Source organism: Silene latifolia, chromosome 4, assembly GCF_048544455.1.
Source record: "Silene latifolia isolate original U9 population chromosome 4, ASM4854445v1, whole genome shotgun sequence".
Taxonomy (NCBI): domain Eukaryota; kingdom Viridiplantae; phylum Streptophyta; class Magnoliopsida; order Caryophyllales; family Caryophyllaceae; genus Silene; species Silene latifolia.
In genome coordinates this window covers 90152245-90162151 of record NC_133529.1, presented here as the reverse complement: position 1 = coordinate 90162151, position 9907 = coordinate 90152245, and the positions used below count along the sequence as shown (strand labels likewise).

Here is a 9907-nt window from a genome sequence, read left to right as displayed (position 1 = left end):
GATGTCAAATAGGTCGTCTAAGTCCCTATTCAAATTAAGCCTCTCGGTCTTCTTTCAGCCTAGAATGAAACTAGCTTGCTTTCGCTCCACTAGGTTTTCCAATTACTTGTAAGAAATCAAACTTTGCTAATTTCTCAATCTAGCAAGGGGTAAAAATCTCACAAAGGTAAATAAGGCCGGTATGGGTTCAACCTAGACTTAATAAAATCAACTCATGACGCCATGGATTCCCTAATTCCTAGCATAGGAATTTTAGCTACTCATACTGGAAATAATAACAACAACGAAATTTACTAATAAAACAATGGAATTCATGATTAAAATAGCTAAACAAACAATTAACATGAGACGATAAATTGGCTTTCGGGAAACTATTCTAGCAATTCTATACTACGAACGAAGTAGAACTATGAAATTGAATATAAGGACAGAAAAATACCGAATGGAATTGCAGAGAAAGGATCAAAACCGAAAGCGAAAGTAACTTTTATTGACGGAAATTAAGCTAATGAATGAACCCTAAAATTTGATAATCAAAACTGAATGAAAACTGAATACATCAGGTTACGTTATATAGGAATATAACGTAACACTTATTCCTAAACCTAATATACAATGGGCTTTCTAATTCTCGTCTTTAAATTCTCGTCAGACTCGTGGAGTGGTCGATCGACCACTTGGACCAGTCGATCGACCAAGAGCGCTGTACAGAATTGCATTCTGACGGATTCTACAGCGCGCGCCGATCTTAAAACAGCTGCCATTTCTTCGTTACATGGTCAAATCAGGCGCTCTACGCGGCGTTGGAAAGCTAAGAGGATAAGCTTTCACCTCCAATTGGAATCACTCGATTATCTGCTCTAGAACTCGAGATATAGCCATCTGAAGCAGCCTCCTATGTCGAGAAGCATTCTGACGGTCTATAGACCATGTAGGTCAGTCTATAGACCACTGTAGCTGGCAATCCACTTCTAAAACTCACGCAAATACACCTTTCAGGCCTTGAAATGCATTCTAAACTTCAAGTCCGAGTCAAGTATTCATGTCCTTCCTAAGCTTAGCTTTCGGGGTCAAGATTTGGTTCATTTTCTGCTCATTTCCGCAATAATCTGCAATATTACATAAAAATACGAGAGTAGACAGAAATAGGGGAAATAGTAGAATAAACTACATATAATAGACATAAAATGCGTGGAAATAAAGACTTAAAACATCATATTATAGACACGCATCAGTACTCGGATTTAAAACCGACATGGTATGTGAAACCAAGGATGACTTTGTATTTATGACTAATATTTTTGTTTTGAAAGTGTAAAGAAATGAAATAAAAGGTTTTAAAATACCTTTGAAAATGTATTTAACCAAATATTATCACCGAAACACGGATAAAACTGTCATGGTATTAGGAACCAAGGGTAAAAATGTTTTATGGATGAAAGTTTATCATGAAAAATGATTTGAAATATTTGAAATGGTAAAAACCGATTATAAATAAAAAATGAAATAAAAAAGGAAAGATGAGACCAAACACGGGTGGATTAAGGCCTGAGAGGGGGGTTGAGGCGCGAGCCCTCCTGCTATAAAAGCAGCCCCTGTCTCCGGCCAAAACCCGATTTTGGCTCCTTTAACCTATATTTGAATCATGTTATGCATGTTTTAGCATGTTATAGTCATAAAACAGATGAAAAACATGATAGAAGAGGATTTTTACACCCTCATACTTACATGTTAGGCTTGAGACGAGAAATCGACGAAAGTGTATCAACCTGTTTGGTCGGAAAACTCGGTTTGAAAACCGTTTTAGCAATGTAAAAGACTGTTTTAAGTTTAGTGATGGTGTAGTTGGTCGAGATGGTTGGTCAAGTGGTTTAATGCACGATGACGGTACCAAACAATGTGTAAGGCTTGTATTTTCGATCGGTAGGTCGAAAATACGTGTCGGTTTGTGACTTAGGAAGTCGAGTCTAGAATTTTAAGGGAGAGATGAGGGGGCGGACACTCGCGTACCATCAAATGGTGGTATTTGAGGGGTATTTATAGAGAAATGGGTGGTTGTGTGCGTTTTGAGCGACGTGGCCGCATGGGCTACTTGAAGAGGCGCGAGCCAATTCGCGGGTCTTCGAGCTGTCTTTTCACTATCACGCAATTGAAATCATGCTTTGTTCTATCCTATGTTTTGGATGACATGATTTGTATTTGATCATGAAGCATTCCAGGAATACTTAACATGGAAGTTTTGAAATGTTTTAGTTTTTGTGTTTGACTCGGTTTGACTCGTTGTTGGAGTCGGGATTTGAATTTTTGAGTCGGTTTTTGGTCCGGTGTCGGTTTTGACTCTAGTTAGTGTCATTGCGACCCTATCGTCGTGCGTTAAACACTCCAGGTACTTTTGAAAAGTTTTTAAATGTTTTGTTTTGGAAATCTTTTTAAGTTTTCCGACGTATAGTTATACAAAACTGTCGATTAAACGTTACGATTCCTAAGCATATTGTAGTCCGATAATCATCGGGTGTTTGTTGGAGACTCGCAGATACTGGGTATCTACAATTAGCTAGAAAGAAATATTTTTATTCCATTATGATGAGTTATATATATATATATATATATATATATATATATATATATATATATATATATATATAGAGAGAGAGAGAGAGAGGGAGAGAGAGAATTAGGATCTCGTGCGAACTTACGAACTCAATATTTTAGCCTTAGATTAAAGTTTATCAAGTCCCCATTAACAACACTTTATTAATCCATCTCCTTCCCACACACTATCACGCACTACTCCCCCTCCTCTCACCCATTTTACTCTCACCCCCGTATGCAACTGACGCTGGCATCGGTATCGGAGCCCGACAACTACCGTCATCTGACACCAGGCTCTTCTACCGGCGTTTTTCCGGAGTTCGAATCTCTCTCACCCTTACCCTTCATTACTCCTTTGAATATTCCATACTCCAACACTTAGATTTCGCCGGAGATAGGGCGCCACTTCGCCGCCAGTCTAGCCTCACCGACGCAACGAGTATCTAGTTTGTTTTCCAGATCTCATTTATTTTACGGATTTAATTCACGATTTCGACTCGTCTCCGCCCTTCTCTCAATCTCCACGTGTGGTCAATGATGTCGGTCCCCATACCGGATGTCAGTACAAGAATGACCACCAAAACTCCGGCGAAGCTCTGGCGGTAATCTTTAAATCTAAACATCGTTTTATTTGTAGATCCAGCGAAGGTTTTACTTTCCCTAAGAAATGCGGTGTTTTGGTGGTCGTGCGGTGATGGTCTTGGGCGTTAATGTGGCTGTTGTGGTTGGTATTGATATTGGTGGTGATTCATTGCTTGGATAGTGGGTCTGGTTCATGGCTTGGCAGATGTTGCTCTGAGTTTCCGGAGATGTCGCTGATAAGGTATGGTTGATCGCGGCGCCGACTGATGTTGATGTTGATCATTGATAGTCGGATTTGCCATCACTTCCAGTACCAAAAACTATTTGTAAAACCCAATAAAAGTAGCATTTATCGGGGTCGATCTGTTTTGGTATATTTATACCAAATAGGGTTAAATTGGTCTTAGTGCCTAATCAATATTACGATTTATGTTTGATGATTTTTGTATGCTGCAATAGGTTATATGTGAGTTTATGCAAGTATAAATAAAGAACACAAGGAATTTTGGTTACGCGAAAAACCTGACATGGGAAACAACCGCGGGGGGAGGGAATCCCACCAAGATTTTCACTATAATTCGGTTGAGAGTACAGTGAGGAACAAGGCTAAAAACAATGACACTTTGTAGGCTAGGGTTTCTCGTGCCTCTTTTTGAATGAATCTTTGGTCTTGCGTTATGGCGCTTATATAGGGAACCTTTGCATCTAGGCTTCTTTACATACTCCCTAAGTCTTCGGAATTTGGTAACACCTTGGACTTCCTTATTCGGAATTTGGTAACAGTTTGGACTTCCTTATTCCGTCCGCGGTTTTGTTAGTACTTTAGTCGAACTCAAATTCTCCCTCGCCTGCTGCCCCATCCGAAATTATCCTGCTCCCAGGCCTGCTTCCCTGGCTCAGCCCATATCCATAAATTAGGCCTAACAGTTTGCTCCCAATTTTTCGCGAAAATCATTTTCTAGTAGTTGAGCGGGAAATTGTAATGTATCGTTGAGTGACTTTCTGCATACTCCTCTCCAATCCCTAGATTCCCTCATTTAAACTCCAACTACCACCTCTATTTATTCTCCACCCATCTCCCCCTCATTCTCTCTCATCAATCATCACAAACTCCTCAAATCTCACAAAAACCCTTGATCTCCCAAACGCCTTCCCCGCCTACTTTTGCTATCGGCGCCGTCATCTCCACCGTCTATCAAGTACTCCATTTCCACCTTCTTTTCAATTTATTATGGCCAAAACATGCCAAGCTTCCTCTTCATCTGCTCCCGTCGACTCCATCACAGACGACACTTTCCCCTCTCAGGGTATTCTTAAAAAAACCCACTTTTGTGATTCCTCCCTCACCCAAAACGACATTCCCAGAATCAAAGCATTTTTGGGTCTGGGTGACGATGTGGTGGTTCATATTCCTGGCCCCGGCATGGAGAATCCTTCTGTCAACCGTGGTCTTAAGTTGACTTTTCCAGCCATGGTCCAAGAGTTCATTCGCCTGAACTGCCTTCCAATGGCCTAAATCGCTCCGTATGCATGGAGAATCCTTCTGTCAACCGTCGCCCTAAACAACAACCTGGGCGCTGAAATCGGGCTAGCAGATTTGGCTCACATATTTGAGTGCCGATCTTTAGGAAATGGCCAGTACACTTTCAGCGCCATGGAGAAGACTGAAAACTTTCTTCAGTCCGCGACTAAGGGCAAAGATGATGGTTGGTATGAGGGGTTCTTCTATGACAAGCTTGATTTTATCCCCTTGCATGCTGACTACCTCTTCGAACGCTGGATCCAGACCAAAAGTAAATGTGCTTGCATGTCTTTTTCTCTGATTCCTTCAGCTACTTATGCCCCTTACCTTGTGCTTTCCTGCACAACTTAAGAATCCTGCAAAATCTGCCGACGAGGACACCTCGGTTGCTAAGCTGTTCTCCATTTCTGAGGAGCAAAGAAAGTTCCCTGCACTGCTTTTTGGTCCTGTCACCTCTGCCATCGAAAAAACCATGTCTCCTAGTAAGTATCTGTTTTCTACTTCATGCTTGATCCTGGCGACTCTTGATTCTGAGATCTCGCAAATGCCTCATGGGGCTTACAGGAAGTACCCGATCCACCACTTCTGAGATCATAATGCGCCAAGCAAGAAAGAGGGTTGATGAATTCACCCCATCCCCTGCTTCCTCGAAAAGAATACCTGCCCCCAGGCCGACTCCTGAACCGATTGAGGTCACCCCTATCTCTCATCCCCTGGCTCTCCAACTCGTGCTGAAGAACACTTGATTCGTCTCCTGCTGGCTTTTGGGATGCTGCGCATGTCAACTACTGGCCCTCGATGGAGCGCCTCCTGACGCCAGCCTGCTCCCAGATCATTGATAAAACTGACCCCCAGGAGATGGCTGACCTGGCCACTGAACAAAGCTTTGCTGTAAGTCTGCTCTTGTTCTCTCTATTCCTTGCTTTCATTATTTTGATGCTTCCTTACTAACCACTTCCCATGTACCTTAGGCTCTGCAATCTTCCCTTTACCTCCGCAAGATGCTGAAGAGAGCCATGACTGAATGCTTGGCGGTAGTGGGGAAGAACAAGGAGCTAACGCCACCTGTGCTAAGCTGAGGGATGAGCTTTATGGAGCCAAAAGGGAGAGGGAGGTGGCCAATGACCAGCTAGCCAGGATGCAGGAGGTTAACCATGTTCTGACCACTGGGCTGACAAAGGTTGAGGCTCGTGCCGAGGAAATGGCCAGGAACGTGGGAGCCTACACTGCTTTCGAAGGGAGAATCGAATGCATCAGGGCTTTTACTGAGGGGAGACACGCCACCTGGAACCTGGAGGAGGAGCATGCCGAATTTATCCGTGCTTTCCCCAATGGTATGAACTTAAGTGCTTTGTGCCCCCTTGAGTCTGAGGTTGCTGACCCTGAGCCTGAATTTCTTGCCATGGATATCTCTGGAACCATCTTTGAGACAAATGCTGTAGAGGAGATCCTGGCACAGGCGGCTAGTGGCAATGCTGTGGTGACTCCTGAAGCTGACCAGGTACCTACACTGAAGGAGCAGACACAGCACGGGGGGCAGGGAAAAAATCAGGATGCTGTCATTGAGAGGATTGACCTCTCTTAAAAATTTTAATCATGTTTTTGGGGACTTGGCCCTGTGTGGTGCAAGTTTGTAATTATACTTTTGAAACTCTTTTTTTTTTGTGTTTGCTTGTGCCTGTCGGTGTGTAGGCTGAAACTCTCGGCATCTGCTCTGCGTAGCAGGTGCTTTTATTTTGAAATGCCCCAGGCCTGGCTCACAGGCCTCTTTTGCTATACTTTGCACTGATCTATTGTATGTCTTCTTAGTCTGGGGTTTACTTCCCACCTATAATTTTCCAGGAAACAGCCCTTGTACCAGGCACGCAGTCCCTGCCTACGTTTGCAAGTGTTTGATAAAATATTTTACCCATGGCGTAAAATACTTTATCAATAGGATAGCTAGTTAAAGCGTACATCTCATTGTCCTTTTCCGGTTAACAAGGGATGTTGCGTCACCTGTGGTTCCAGCGTTTGTATTGCGTGCATGCACCTATGTATATAGCCTCGGGATTCTAGTACCCACAACGTAGCTTCGCTTTTATCCGGGATTAACGCTGAGATGCAGGTGGTATTTGTATAGTCGTGCCCTGCCATCTCCAGACCGTACGCCCTCCTTATGGTTGACTCCGCAACGTCTTGTTACCCCCACATGGCAGGGATTGGACCCTCAAAGTTTACTCTGCCTCACAAACAACTGACGTTAGCACTCAAAGCCTTTCTTCCTAGAAGCACAAAATTTCCAAGAAGCAAAAATTACCTGGTGCTATCTCATGGTGTTCCAAGGCAACGACTTGATCCAGGAGGCCACAGCTTGCACTACTTGATATGTTCATTTTATATATACTTTTACCCCTCATTTTAGCTCGGTTTCTATTGATTATCATGCTTTAATTAGTATATTTTTGAGCTAATTTTGTGTTCTAGGTGTTTTGTTGTGTTTGTTACGGTTTTGTAGGAATCTAAGCATTTAGAGGCTTTTTCCTATGATTTTGTACACCAAGTTCACTAAGCTAAACAAGGCCAAATATTGGACTAAGTGTGTGAAGATTTCTTGGGTTTTGCATGAAGATTAGTGGATTGAAGTAAGGAATTAAACATGAAGCCAAATGCAAAGTCAAGCCCAAAATGAAGGTCCATATCAAGGTTGCAAGCATTGGATGCCAATAGAGCTTAGGATGCTAGGAATTTAGAACATTGCTCGGGTGATTAATCGCACATTTAATCACCAACATTGGATACCTTAGCAATTAAGAGGAGATTTAAGGCGATAAACCGAGGATTAAGTGACCCCGATCGGGGTTGCATGCCTGATGACTCTTACGTTTTTTCCTTCCTCTCCTATAAATAGGAGAGGTATTCCTAGGTTTTGGGCATCCCATTTTTACGTCCAAGTTTACTACATTAAGCCTCAAGCATTATAAGTTTTCTCTCATTAGTTTTCATTTCAAGTTTAAGTTGTTTAAGCATTCCTTAGTTAATCTTTCAACAATTTGTATTTCAAGAGATTCTCAAGCATTTGTTATTCAATCTTTTGGTTCTAGTTATTTGTTCTTCCATACAAGTCTTCCTTATTAAGGTATTTCTTATTACAAGTTTACAATTTACATCATTGCTTTAGTTATCACATAGTTTTTATAATTGTTACTTTAGCTTTGTTCTTTTCATATGTTATATCACCCAATTAATATAGTTCATACAACCATGTTTAATATTCTCTACAATTTAGTTTGCATTTTATATCTTAGTATGAGTAGCTAAATTCTCTAGTCTAAAGGCTAGGGGAGCCATGCAAAATCAAACATATAATATGATTAAATAAAGTTTATAATAATTTTGATCAATTGCTTCCATCACATGCTTGCTTTGTTACGCTTAATCTTTGATTATCGGCCGTAGTCGTAGATTAAAACTTGTTTATTCTTTCTAAAGTCGAGAGGCACGGAATTGAATTAGACTAAGCATGTATGGTAGGACGACCTAGTCATGGACGAGAGTTTTTCTAGGACCCGGTCTATGGTTGATACTAATGCCGTAAGGTGGGTATCTTTAAGCCTAAGTAATTGACAAGATTATTAGTACCAAGTTTATCATGTTCATATGTTTACCTTTGCATGAGTGACCCGACCCCTTTAGACTATCTTTTATCATATTATTTACATTGCAATTTACATTAATCATCAAATCAAACAAATCAAACCCAAATCGTAACCGACCTTGATAAAAATCCACCCATAGCAATTCACGACGTAATTCCCGTTTCCTTGTGTTCGACCCCTATTACTACATTAATTTGTGTCTAGGGAAATTATTTTTGCATAGGTACGCGATAAACCTATCAGATTTTGGCGCCGTTGCCGAGGAAACGGTTTTATTGCTTTTTGAATTGTCGATTTTTATCTTGTTTTCCTTTGTCTTGGGGAACACTTGTTCCTTGAGACCGTTACTTATCACTTCTCTAGAAATTGTTGTCTTATGCCCAGGTCTTCACGCAAGGGAGAATTGCTTTCACCGGATTCCGATCCCGAGAAAACATTTAGGAGAAGACGACGTTTTTGGAAGGAAGTGAAAGAAGCCTCTTCTCCCGTACAAGCCAAAAGTGCTAGAAAGTCTTACTTAGACGATCTAGAGATTCTTGAAGAGGAGGAGATTTCAAGTTCATCATCTCCACCACCATCACCATCTACTACCAAAAAGATGGTGAAACTGTCCGATCACTCAAAGCCCACCGCGGCCATGCTTCCGGCCGGAATCACAACCACTCAAATCACCGCGCCGGACTTCGAGATCAAACCGGCTTTCATTAGCCTTGTGGAGAGAAAGCAATTTGGAGGAAGTCCTTTGGAGGATCCCAATCTGCATGTGCAAAACTTTTGTGACTATTGCTCCATGATCCGTCAAACGGGCGTCACCCAAGCCCAAATAAGGGAAATACTTTTCCCTTTCTCTTTGAAAGACAAGGCCAAGCTTTGGATCAATAGCCTTGACCGCACCGCCATGGGAATCACCAATTGGGAGACATTGGCTCTTGCTTTTTACCAAAAGTTTTTTCCACCGGAGAAAACTCAAACTTTGAGGAGCCAAATCACCGGATTCCGTCAACAAGCTCTTGAGAGCTTATATGAGGCTTGGGAGAGGTACAAAGAGCTTCAAAGACAATGCCCACATCATGGGCTAGATGATTGGTTTCTTGCAATAACATTCTACAATGGATGTTGTGTCGAGTCCCGAAGGATTCTTGACTCCGCCAACAATGGGCGGTTTGATCAAATTGACACCGACCTTGCTCATGCCACGATCGAATCTATGGCGGTCCATGATGCCCAATATGTCAATTCTCGAGTTGTGCCATCTAAAGGTAAAGAAGAATCCTCTAACAATTCTGTTTTGCTAGCTCAAATTGCTTTGCTCCAACAACAATTGGCGGAGAGGGATGCTAGAGATTCCATTCAACAAGTCAATGCCATGTCTTCAACGAGCCAAATCGTTGTGTGTGAAGGTTGCGGAGGTGCGGGTCACTATGCCGCTCATTGCCAAGCTCCCATTGAAGAGGTAAATGCCTTCTTAGCTTTAAGACAAAATGCACAAAATGTTTATCCACCGGGTACATTCTCCAACACATATAACCCAAATTCAAGATTTCACCCGAATATGTCTTATAGAAGCAACAAT

At 42.0% G+C, this 9907-nt stretch overlaps 1 non-coding gene across 1 annotated transcript; it reads right to left on the bottom strand.

The window, feature by feature from the left end:
- Positions 1 to 9304: 9304 nt before the first annotated feature.
- Positions 9305 to 9411, bottom strand: LOC141654443 (small nucleolar RNA R71). The gene has a single exon (XR_012548002.1). It is a non-coding gene; the product is annotated as a small nucleolar RNA R71 (small nucleolar RNA).
- Positions 9412 to 9907: the final 496 nt, after the last annotated feature.